A 10,573-nucleotide genomic window follows, 5' to 3' on the forward strand; every position below is an offset into this window, starting at 1 on the left:
ATGGGTGTTAGGTTAGGGTCTGGGGTATGAGAGTGAGATAAGTATGGGGTCAGTTTAATAGTAACTCAGACTATTTAGACCAATAGTCTTTTCCTGGGTAACTCCATACCTTATTATAAGAGAAGCATCTGAATTCTTTGATTCAAATAGAGACTTTTGTTCATTTCCAGGTATAGTAGAGAAATTCAGTTTCCCAGGCAGTTTCTTCAGAGTCTGCTATGATGGAGATTCCACCGGCTCCCCAAGCCCAAAGCCAATCTAGTCACAAAACAGTTATCTGGCCCACAGAAAATCTTCCAGTTACATAATTCATGTAAAAATAATGACAAAAAAAACCACATTCAGATTTGCTGCATGTTTTTTGGGTTATTACTTTATACTTAGGTACATGTTATTTATTATACTGGCTTATATGTGCTGCAAATCAAGAAAGTAACTAAAAAAGAGAAAAAGACTATGTCAGTTGAAAACGTAACGTCACTGATTGCCTGCCTACAGTCCAAATTTTTCATGAAGGTTTTAATATCCTGGAATCAACCCATTCAATGCCTATAAATAAATATTTAAACCTATTCCATGTTGAGACCAGCCATGTCATTATAATGAGATGTCTGGACACTTAATTCTTGATACTCTGAATACCACATGTAATGATCCCAACAGAACAAGTCAGATCCCAGAATGAAATGTGACTTTATAGATCATATGCTTAATCTTTTTAGCTACACTGATTAATCTCTAAAACCTGCCCATGGATATTTTAGGCAATCTTTAACAACAGAGTTTATTACACAAGAAAACAAACAAACCAATATAATTATGGACCTTAACACAAAAATTAAAGCAAGGTTTCACTATATTCAAATACCATCCACAGTAGAGGCTTAATTCCAAAGGAATTACACTCATATATCAAATCTTTAGGCTTCCACTTATCTGAATTCTTCCAGGTTATTTTCTTTCATGTGTACATGTTCATATATTTGGGTAGTGTGAGATGTTGTAATTAAATATTATACATATTACCCAATTGCTAAAGTAGAAACCATTGAGCCACTTTACACATATTGCACAGAGTTTACAACTCTTATCATAACATTACATCAGTGTCATTGATAATGCTTTCAGTTATTCTTGGAATTCATCACATTTTCATATAGAACCATAATGTCACCTTTAAAAAGTTATTCAATTATTCCCAGTCCTTTGCTTTCTCCCATACACCACATTTTCTTTCTCTTTTCAAGGATATATTCCTTTGTTATATTGAATCAGCTTCCATCAACTTTATCAGTAGTATTCCTGATCACAAGAACTCACTGCAATCTTTTCATCTCCTCAGCTTCTTTGGCCAATTTCTTAAAGCCTGTGCCCTCTAAATGGACATTAATGGGGAAATTACCTCATTGTTATCACAACTGTACATTTATACCTCAGTGTAAAAAGTATCTTTTAATACCCGAATGCAAAAATGTATTTTTAATCAACTCATTCAAACATGTTATGACACACTGAATTGCCATTGAGAAGGTCATTAGTGTTAGGCAATGAACGATGACTCAGTCAGCAATGTCTACATTTCATGGATGAAAAAAGACTCTTTGGAGTTAGAAGTATGCAATCATCCATGTCACCAAGGATTTAATAAAGTTACACTACATCTGTAATTAGCTATATTTAGCTATAATTAAATCACTTTAAAAAATACTTACTTTTGTTTCTTTGTGGCTACAGTGCAACTGAAAATTAGTAAAATGGAGTGCCAGCATAAGAAAATGTTTAAGATTGCTATATGTGAAACAAATGCAAAAATTGGAAATGTGACAGTGAAGTAATTGCATAAAGGTTCGTATCCTGTCACCAAGTCATCCTTTATTTATTTGTGCATTGTACACTGGCTATGCTCAGCCAACTCAGAGTCAGTACTAAACAGAGAAGATTCTCATCTGGTATATTTTCTTGTTTTCCTTATGTTGTGTGTGTGCAGGTGTGAGACACAGTGAAAGACAACAGGTGTACAAATCTTTATTCCACCACCAAGAAAAAAGGAAACACCCGAGTGGCCAGTGACAAGCAATGCCCTTCTCATCAAAGAGCAATGCTGCGTGATCAAAAATGTGAAGGGGAGGGTAGGGATTAAATCAAAATAGAGCCGAAGGGGGAAATAAGACACTCCACTCCCTGCGGTGCCCACCTCTCCATGAACAGCTCAGAGGTGTTGGTGGACACCGCGTGCTCCTTCTCCAGAGGCACCTGGCTCAGACGTAGCTGCGGAAGAGAGGCAGGCAATCAGCCATAGTGACTCCCTCGTGGCCCGCTGCCTGGACCTGTTTATGCATCTCCTGGTATTTATTTTCTTTTTTTCCCCTTTTCTTTCCTTTCTTTACCCCCACACTACTGCCTAACTGTGGTAGTGCTTATATATTTTTCCCCAGCACCCATGTTGTGTGGGTGCAGGTATGAGACACAGTGAGAGACACAAGGTGCATGAATCTTTATTCAGTTTCCACCACCAGGAAGAAAGGAAACACCCGAGTGGCCTGTGACAAGCAGTGCCCTTCACATCAAAGGGCAATGATGAGTGATCAAAAAGGTGAAGGGAGGGAATGGATTAAATCAAAACAGAGTTGGAGGGGGGAATAATACACTTCACCCCCTGCGGGACCCATCTTTCCCTGAAAATCTTGAGGGTGTTGGTGGACACCGCGTGTTTCTTCTGCAAGGACACCTGGGCTCTGACATACCCACGGAAGGGGGCAAGCAGTCAGCCCTAATGACCCCCTCCACGGACTGCTGCCTGGACCTGTTTATGCATCTCTTGGTATACTTTTTTTTTCTTTTTATTCCGCGGTAGTGCTTATTTTTTCCCCAGCATCCATGTTGTGTGTGTGCAGGTGTGAGATACAGTGAAAGACACAAGGTGCACGATTCTTTATTCAAATTTCCACCACCAGGAAGAAAGGAAACACCCGAGTGGCCAGTGACAAGCAGCGCCCTTCACATCAAAGGGCAATGCTGTGTGATCAAAAGGTGAAGGGGAGGGCAGGTATTAAATCAAAATAGAGTTGGAGGGGGAAATAATGCACTCCACTCCCTGCGACGCCCACCTCTCGCTGAACAACTCCAGGGTGTCGGTGGACACCGCGTGCTCCTTCTCCAGAGACACCAGGGCTCTAACATAACCGCGGAAGAGGGGCAGGCAGTCGGCCCTAACGACCCCCTCCGCGGCCCGCTGCCTGAACCTGTTTACGCATCTCCTGGTATTTCTTTTTCCACTCCTGTTTATTTTTTTTTAACAGAAGCTCTGACACTCCCGTTTTTTTTAATTACCCCCACACTACCGCTTAACTGCGGTAGTGCTTATTTTTTCCCCAGCACCCATGTTGTGTGTGTGCAGGTGTGAGACACAGTGAGAGACACAAGGTGCATGAATCTTTATTCAATTTCCACCACCAGGAAGATAGGAAAACACCTGGGTGGCCAGTGACAAGCAGTGCCCTTCACAAAAAAGGGCAATGCTGTGTGATCAAACAGTGAAGGGGAGGGCAGGGACTAAATCAAAATAGAGTTGGAGGGGGAAATAATGCACTCCACTCCCTGTGGCACCCACCTCTCCCTGAACAATTCCAGGGTGTTGGTGGACACCACGTGCTCTTTCTCCAAGGACACCCGGGCTCTAACGTAATCTCGGAAGAGGGGCAGGCAGTCAGCCCTAACGACCCCCTCCACGGCCTGCTGCCTGGACCTGTTTATGCATCTCCTGGTATATATTTTTTTTTGAGGGGCTTCTGTCCTGGGAGACAGGAGATGGGTTAAAACATATGCCTTTTTTTTAAAATTAACTCCCACACTACCGCCTAATTGCGGTAGTGCTTATTGTTCCCCAGCACCGATGGTGTGTGTGTGCAGGTGTGAGACACAGTGAGAGACACAAGGTGCACGAATCTTTATTCAATTTCCACCACCAGGAAGATAGGAAAACACCCGATTGGCCAGTGACAAGCAGTGCCCTTCACATCAAAGGGCAATGCCGTGTGATCAAAACAATGAAGGGGAGGGTAGGGACTAAATCAAAATAGAGTTGGAGGGGGAAATAATGCACTCCACTCCCTGCGACGCCCACCTCTCCCTGAACAACTCCAGAGTGTTGGTGGATACCGCGTGCTCTTTCTCCAAGGACACCCGGGCTCTAACGTAACCTCGGAAGAGGGGCAGGCAGTCAGCCCTAACGACCCCCTCCACGGCCTGCTGCCTGGACCTGTTTATGCATCTCCTGGTATATTTTTTTTTCTTTCTGTTTTTTTTAATTTAACCCCCACACTACCACCTAAGTGCGGTAGTGCTTATTTTATCCCCAGCACCCATGGTGTGTGTGCAGGTGTGAGACACAGTGAAAGACACAAAGTGCACAAATCTTTATTCAATTTCCATCACCAGGAAGATAGGAAAACACCCGGGGGGTGGCCAGTGACAAACACTGCCCTTCATATCAAAGGGCAGTGCTGTGTGATCAAAACAGTGAAGGGGAGGGTAGGGACTAAATCAAAATAGAATTGGAGGGAGAAATGATGCACTCCACTCCCTGCGGCACCCACCTCTCCCTGAACTCCTCCAGGGTGTTGGTGGACACCGCGTGCTCTTTCTCCAAGGACACCCGGGCCCTAACGTAACCGCGGAAGAGGGGCAGGCAGTCAGCCCTAACGACCCCCTCCACGGCCTGCTGCCTGGACCTGTTTATGCATCTCCTGGTATATTGGTCAGCCAGGGCTTTCCCGATTGGCCCAGATTAACACCTCCAATCAATGACATTGTAATCAATACGGTCAGCTTATTTCCAGGGACTCCAGATAGAATGAACCATTTCAATGATGATACTGTTATGGACTGGGGAGGGAGGTAAGTTGAATTATTTTACTTTTCTGTCCATAAGTACAGGTGTCTTTTTAACTCTCGGTTGAAAGCTGCTGTGGTGTGTTTCCTCAAAGGTTTTGTCTGTGAAGTCCAATGTTTAAAGTGACGCACAAAAAAAAAATCATTTTTAAATTAAGTCAGAGGTATGGTTTATTCAAACTTGGGGGATGACTGTTGTAACATGTATAACACATACATTCAAGGAAGGTAAAGGAAGAGTTTACAATTAAGACTAATGTAAAATCACCAAAGACATAAATATTACTTCACATGATTGCCTGAGTCCAGAAAGTTAGTGTCAAGTGAAGATTCTTTTTTCTGAAGGAGCTCAGACTCAGGTGGGTTCAGCTAGACATGACATGAGATGCAAAATTCCTTTTAAAAGTTGCTGAAAACTCAGAAATATGAGGTTGGCAAACTCAAATGCAAAGTTTTATCCAGGACATGGTTCCAAAGACGTTTACTTGGTTATGGGGCAGGCCTAGTTATTAACCTTGAGTCAGAATTACTGTTAATGGTCTTATAGACTCAAGTCACTTGGAAGGGTAAAAAACAACGGACATTTTGTTTCCAGGAAGTTAGCAGACTGAAATAAGGCTTCAGAAATTTATAGTTAAAGCCTTTCAAAGACTGGGAGAGTGTTGGTCCTGAGACATGGTTCTTGAATCAGACTGTTTCAATATATCAATTAGTATCAATCCCTCTGGCCAAGAAACCATTGCTCATCTGAGGAGACAGCTGGGGCTATTAGCATTTCGACAATTGTAAGGAAGGTTAAGGGTCCTCTTATGGTGCAGAGGGAGTGTCCCTACCCCTGAGCTAAGAGACCTGGGTTTGAGTCCCATCGAGTCCCATTGATTCAATCGGGATGGTGGAAGAGCATCAGAGTATCACCTCTGATGAAGAGTCATCTTGACTCGATATGTTAGCTTGCTGCTCTCCATGGATGCTGCCTGACTCACTGTGAATTCCAGCATTTTTTGATTTCTGCTGGGAGCAACACCAGGCAAACCTAACAAAACGCGAGAAACTGGTGAATCTGTAACTCAACATGATGTAACAGTAGCTGAATTTGTTTTCAAAAGGCCTGCAGAGCAAAATAATCATACAACCGACATGTTCAATCAAAGCTCTGAAGTCCTGTAAAGTCATGAATGATAGAATACTACCTAAAATGTGGAAGATGACCCATGAATAACCCATCTTCAATCATGTACAGCCAAGCACACAAGTATAAAAGACAATGTTGGAACATTAACAATACCTTCTGCAGGAATTTCAATAGAAGCCAGTCTTTAGCCAATTAAATTCACTGCATATGACATCAAGAAACATATGATTATACCAGACATAGAAAATGTAATGGATCCTGATTGACTTATGCCTTGAATAAGGCAAGATGTTAAGGTGTGTTGGAGTATTCACCATTTGTCTGGATCAATACAGTTCCTACAACGTTTAAGAAGCTTGACACCATCCAGGACAAAACAACCTGCTTGGTTGCCACCACAATCTCAATCATTCACCCCCTCTACCACCAGTACACAGCAGAAGCAGAGCGCACCACCTGAAATATGCACTGCAGAAATTCACCAAGTTTCCATAGACAGTGCCTTCCAAATCCATAACCACTACCATCCAAAAGGACAAGGGCAGCCAACACATGGGAATACCACAACCTTCAAGTTTCCTCCAAGCCCGTCACCATCCTGACTTGGAAATATATCACTGTTTCTTCACTGTCATTGCAGCAAAGTCCCGGAACTACCTCCCTAACAGCATTCTTGGAATACCTACACCAGATTGACTCTAGCAATTCAAGAATGCAGCTCACTACACCTTGTCAAGAGCAATTAGGGGTGTACGATAAATGCTGGCCCAACCAGAAATGTGTATATTCCCTGAGCAACTAATACTAACAAATAAAGTCTATTGTTCCAGAGGTAGCCAAATTTGAGGAATTAATATCCAAATGAAATGGAGCAAAGAACAAAGGACCATGATGTAAGCAACACAGAATAATTTGTTAAATATAAATACACACTTCAGTCAAGTGTAATTATGTTCCAAAATATGTCAAACACAAAGCACTTGCTATTAATTAACAATTATGTGAAAACAAATTATACTGTCTGGTATAACAATAAAAATGTTTTCTTTTAATTAATTATAATTAAGCTAAAGAATGCAGCTCATATTATGTGCAATGTTTCCCACATTCACAATTTATGTCAAAATAATATTTGTGATATAGTTAAACTACCAATTGCTTTAACTATATTCAAAATAAGCTTGAGTGAATCATGATCTAAAACTAGAAATCTCCAGTGGATTTCTAGAACAAAACTCAATGGATCTATTTGAGGGAATAGGGATTTGTGGGTGTTAGAGAATCTATCCATTGTTGATTCCGTTTCATTTACAATCCACAATCTCCTTGAAGTGAGGATGTAAAATTTGCTGTGAGCTTTTTGCAGCCAGCAAATGATGGGTTTATAGTCTGGGACAATGTCACACATCATAACTTCCATAACATCCATACTGTGATGAGGTTCTCAGCTTAAAATGTGCCATTATAAAATGTGGGCCTTTTGGATGGATAACAATTGCTGTATTCTTAAAGGCAAATAATTATTTATCAGTGGAGATTCTAAACAAAGTCTCATTATTTTGGAATGGTTCTTTTAGAAAATATTTGTAGGTCCCAGCTTAATTTAGAAGCCTCCCTCAATAGTTATTTCTATTTTATCTTGGAATCTTAGAGGAAGACTTGAATGTTTCTCTCATGGAGGTTCCCTGTTTCCTTATTTATCCAAAAAATAAATTAGAAGGCAAGTAGGAAAGCTTTGCTCAAAAGAAAGCAATTCAAGTAATCTATACTTCTTGATGAACAGTCACTATGATCCATAGCCTCAGAAAATAATTTCTTAATACATCATGGGGTTTTGCTTCAACTAATGTCTGCTTTTGGCAGATGATCTTGGATGTTCATCTTGAAAAAGAGGTATTCTCTGATAGCGTCACAGAGACTTATATCAGACACAATCATTATTTGTACCACATAACTTTTAAGAGTCTTGATATGGCTCCAATACTTTGGAAGTGTTTATCTTTCCGTGGCATGACAATATCAAACCAGTCCAAGCTTCTGCCAGATAGGTAATACTTCACAGCATCTACCTGCTTCTTCCCAATAGTGAAGCCATTTCAGATTGATGAACACAAATGGTAGGATTATGATAGAATAACTAAAGTTCTGCTAATACTAGTGGTTGATGAAGTTCTGATATTTGTTTTTTTTCCCTTCTCTGTTTGATTATAATAACACAAAATCGATTTCCTGCTGACAACTTTTCTTGCTGAATTTACTTAAAGATCTATTTAGAGTATGAGCCTAAAATATAGTCTTTGGCCATTTACACGTGGCCAGCAGAAGCAAGCTGTAGGTGTTGACATTCATATGCTTGCATTCTCTACAGCATTAGTTAAGTGAATTTCTAGGAGGTGCACAATCACTTCCTCCAATTGCTTGCCCTCAGAAATTAAGAACAACCTTTTGTTGCCAGCTGAATATTTATTGTTGTGGTGCACAGCCTTTTAGTTTAATATTTATATAAAAGTTCTCCTAATTTCTTTTTAAGAATTTCCACAGATGCAGTCAGATTTCAAGTAGCATTCATGGGATTCAGCAGGTTATGCTTTTTAAGAACTCCACATGAAGATGGTGTCACTGCTGTCCAGTTAGGGCTCAGGGTTTATTACTGCTGAGGAAAGGTATATTGGTTCCTCATATTTCCCACGCCTCAATTGACTGCAGTTTCTTTAAAAAAACAACACTTGCCAATTCAGTGAGTGTACATGTAGCATGGTATAGATCTCTCCTGGGGAAGGTGCAGTGGTTAATTAGGGTGAAGGTGACATGAGGTCAACTTTATTGTTAACCAAGCGTTAGAACAGTTTTTAACCCTTTAATGTTTCCTGGTTAACAATTAAGGTAAGTCTGAATCCTCTGAAGTTTCCAATGCAAATTCAAAGCAGAGGACTTTTTCAGAGGTCTCCAGGATAAGTGCTTGTTTGAACATTAAATCACAAAGTGACCCCAATGTACATCTTTCAATGCCTGCACAACTTTACGGGTAGCATGGTGGCTCAGTAGTTAGCACTGCTGTCTCTCAGTGTTAGAGACCAGGGTTCAATTCCACCCTTTGGTGACCATCTGTGTGAAGTTTACATGCTTTTCCTTGCGTCTGTCTGGGTTTCCTCCCACACTCCAACAGTGTGCAGGTTAGGTGGATTGGCTATGTTAAATTGCCTGTAGTGTTCAGGGATGAGTAAGTTAGGCAGATTAGCCATGGGAAATGTACAGTTACAGGGATAGGGTGGTTCTGGGTGGGAAGCCCTTCAGTGGGCTGGTGTGGAATCAAAGGGCTGAATGCTAAGTTTCTGACTATATGGAGACTCTCAAATCAGGCCATTAAAATGATTTGGAATCTCACACATGTGTGTTTAAGAGTTGGCAGAAGAAAGATTAAATTTTGTAATTTAATAAATCTGCCAAACAAAACCAGCAGTCCCCATTTCATATATATAATAACTTCTACAGGGCTGAATGCATTAGCTGTTCTTGGAGATCAGCAAGCATTCAGATTGAAGCCATCTGGCATCTGCATTAACAGAAGCAGATTGAACAGACGGTCAGATATCTTCTTTCTTTGAACTGGCTTTTCAATACCTGTTTGCTAATTTGGACAAGGTTTCTTCAATGAGACTTACACAGGCTGAATTTGATTGACAGTTTAATGTCCCTTAAAGGCAATATTTTATCGCCAATTTTTTAAAAAAATGAGCATTTTAGCAATTTGCCTGTGTTCATGCGTCAATCATGAGCACCTAGTGGATACCGAGTGAGAGGGAATGCTGGGTCCATGGAGGGATGGAGCGAGAAATGTATTAAAGGGAATGTGGATGAGGTGGCACGGGAGCTATGAGCGGGCATGCGGGGCAGGTAGGGTCAGAGGAGTAGTGAGGGTTAGAGGCTCTAAAAACAACAAGAACAACTGGGCAGCTCTCTCCATAAATAGAGGTGCACCTTCTAACTTATTGACTTTGCCATCAGCCTACCTCTACTGCTGCTTGGGTTGGCCTATGGAGGCAACACACTGACCTCCCCATTATGTAAAACAGATTTTGAAGGCTGGTTCAGCATAGGGACAGGATCACAGTGTTGTAACTCCTAACACCAGTCTCCTGGCCCTCAGAATTTTGCTGCTCACCACTTATTTGTTTCTCTTAGGTTCAAGACTTCACCTCTCTGAACATTGGTCATTCTTGAACAGCATTGAACTTTAAAGATTATAGATGCATTTCTCTATTTTCCACGAATGATATTTTCCAAGTCTTTTGGGGACTGTGCATTGATTCCTGGAAGACCTCACACCGAAATCCAGCACAACAATATTGTAGTTAATTGGCCTCTCAATTGCTGGCATCTTCAGAGTGTTTCGGTAGGATAACGAAAGTCCAGCCGTTACAAAATTCTGATAAAAGATCTTAGGAACTGAGGTTTTGGGACATAAGTATCTACATTTCAAGCAAATACATGAAATGTAATGTACTGTATAGTGGGTTTCAAATGACATCTGTCTGGTTACAAGAGTTGAAC

The sequence above is a fragment of the Chiloscyllium plagiosum genome, unplaced genomic scaffold (genome assembly GCF_037043375.1).
Source record: "Chiloscyllium plagiosum isolate Xiang-an unplaced genomic scaffold, Cpla_swu_hap1 HiC_scaffold_19, whole genome shotgun sequence".
NCBI lineage: Eukaryota > Metazoa > Chordata > Chondrichthyes > Orectolobiformes > Hemiscylliidae > Chiloscyllium > Chiloscyllium plagiosum.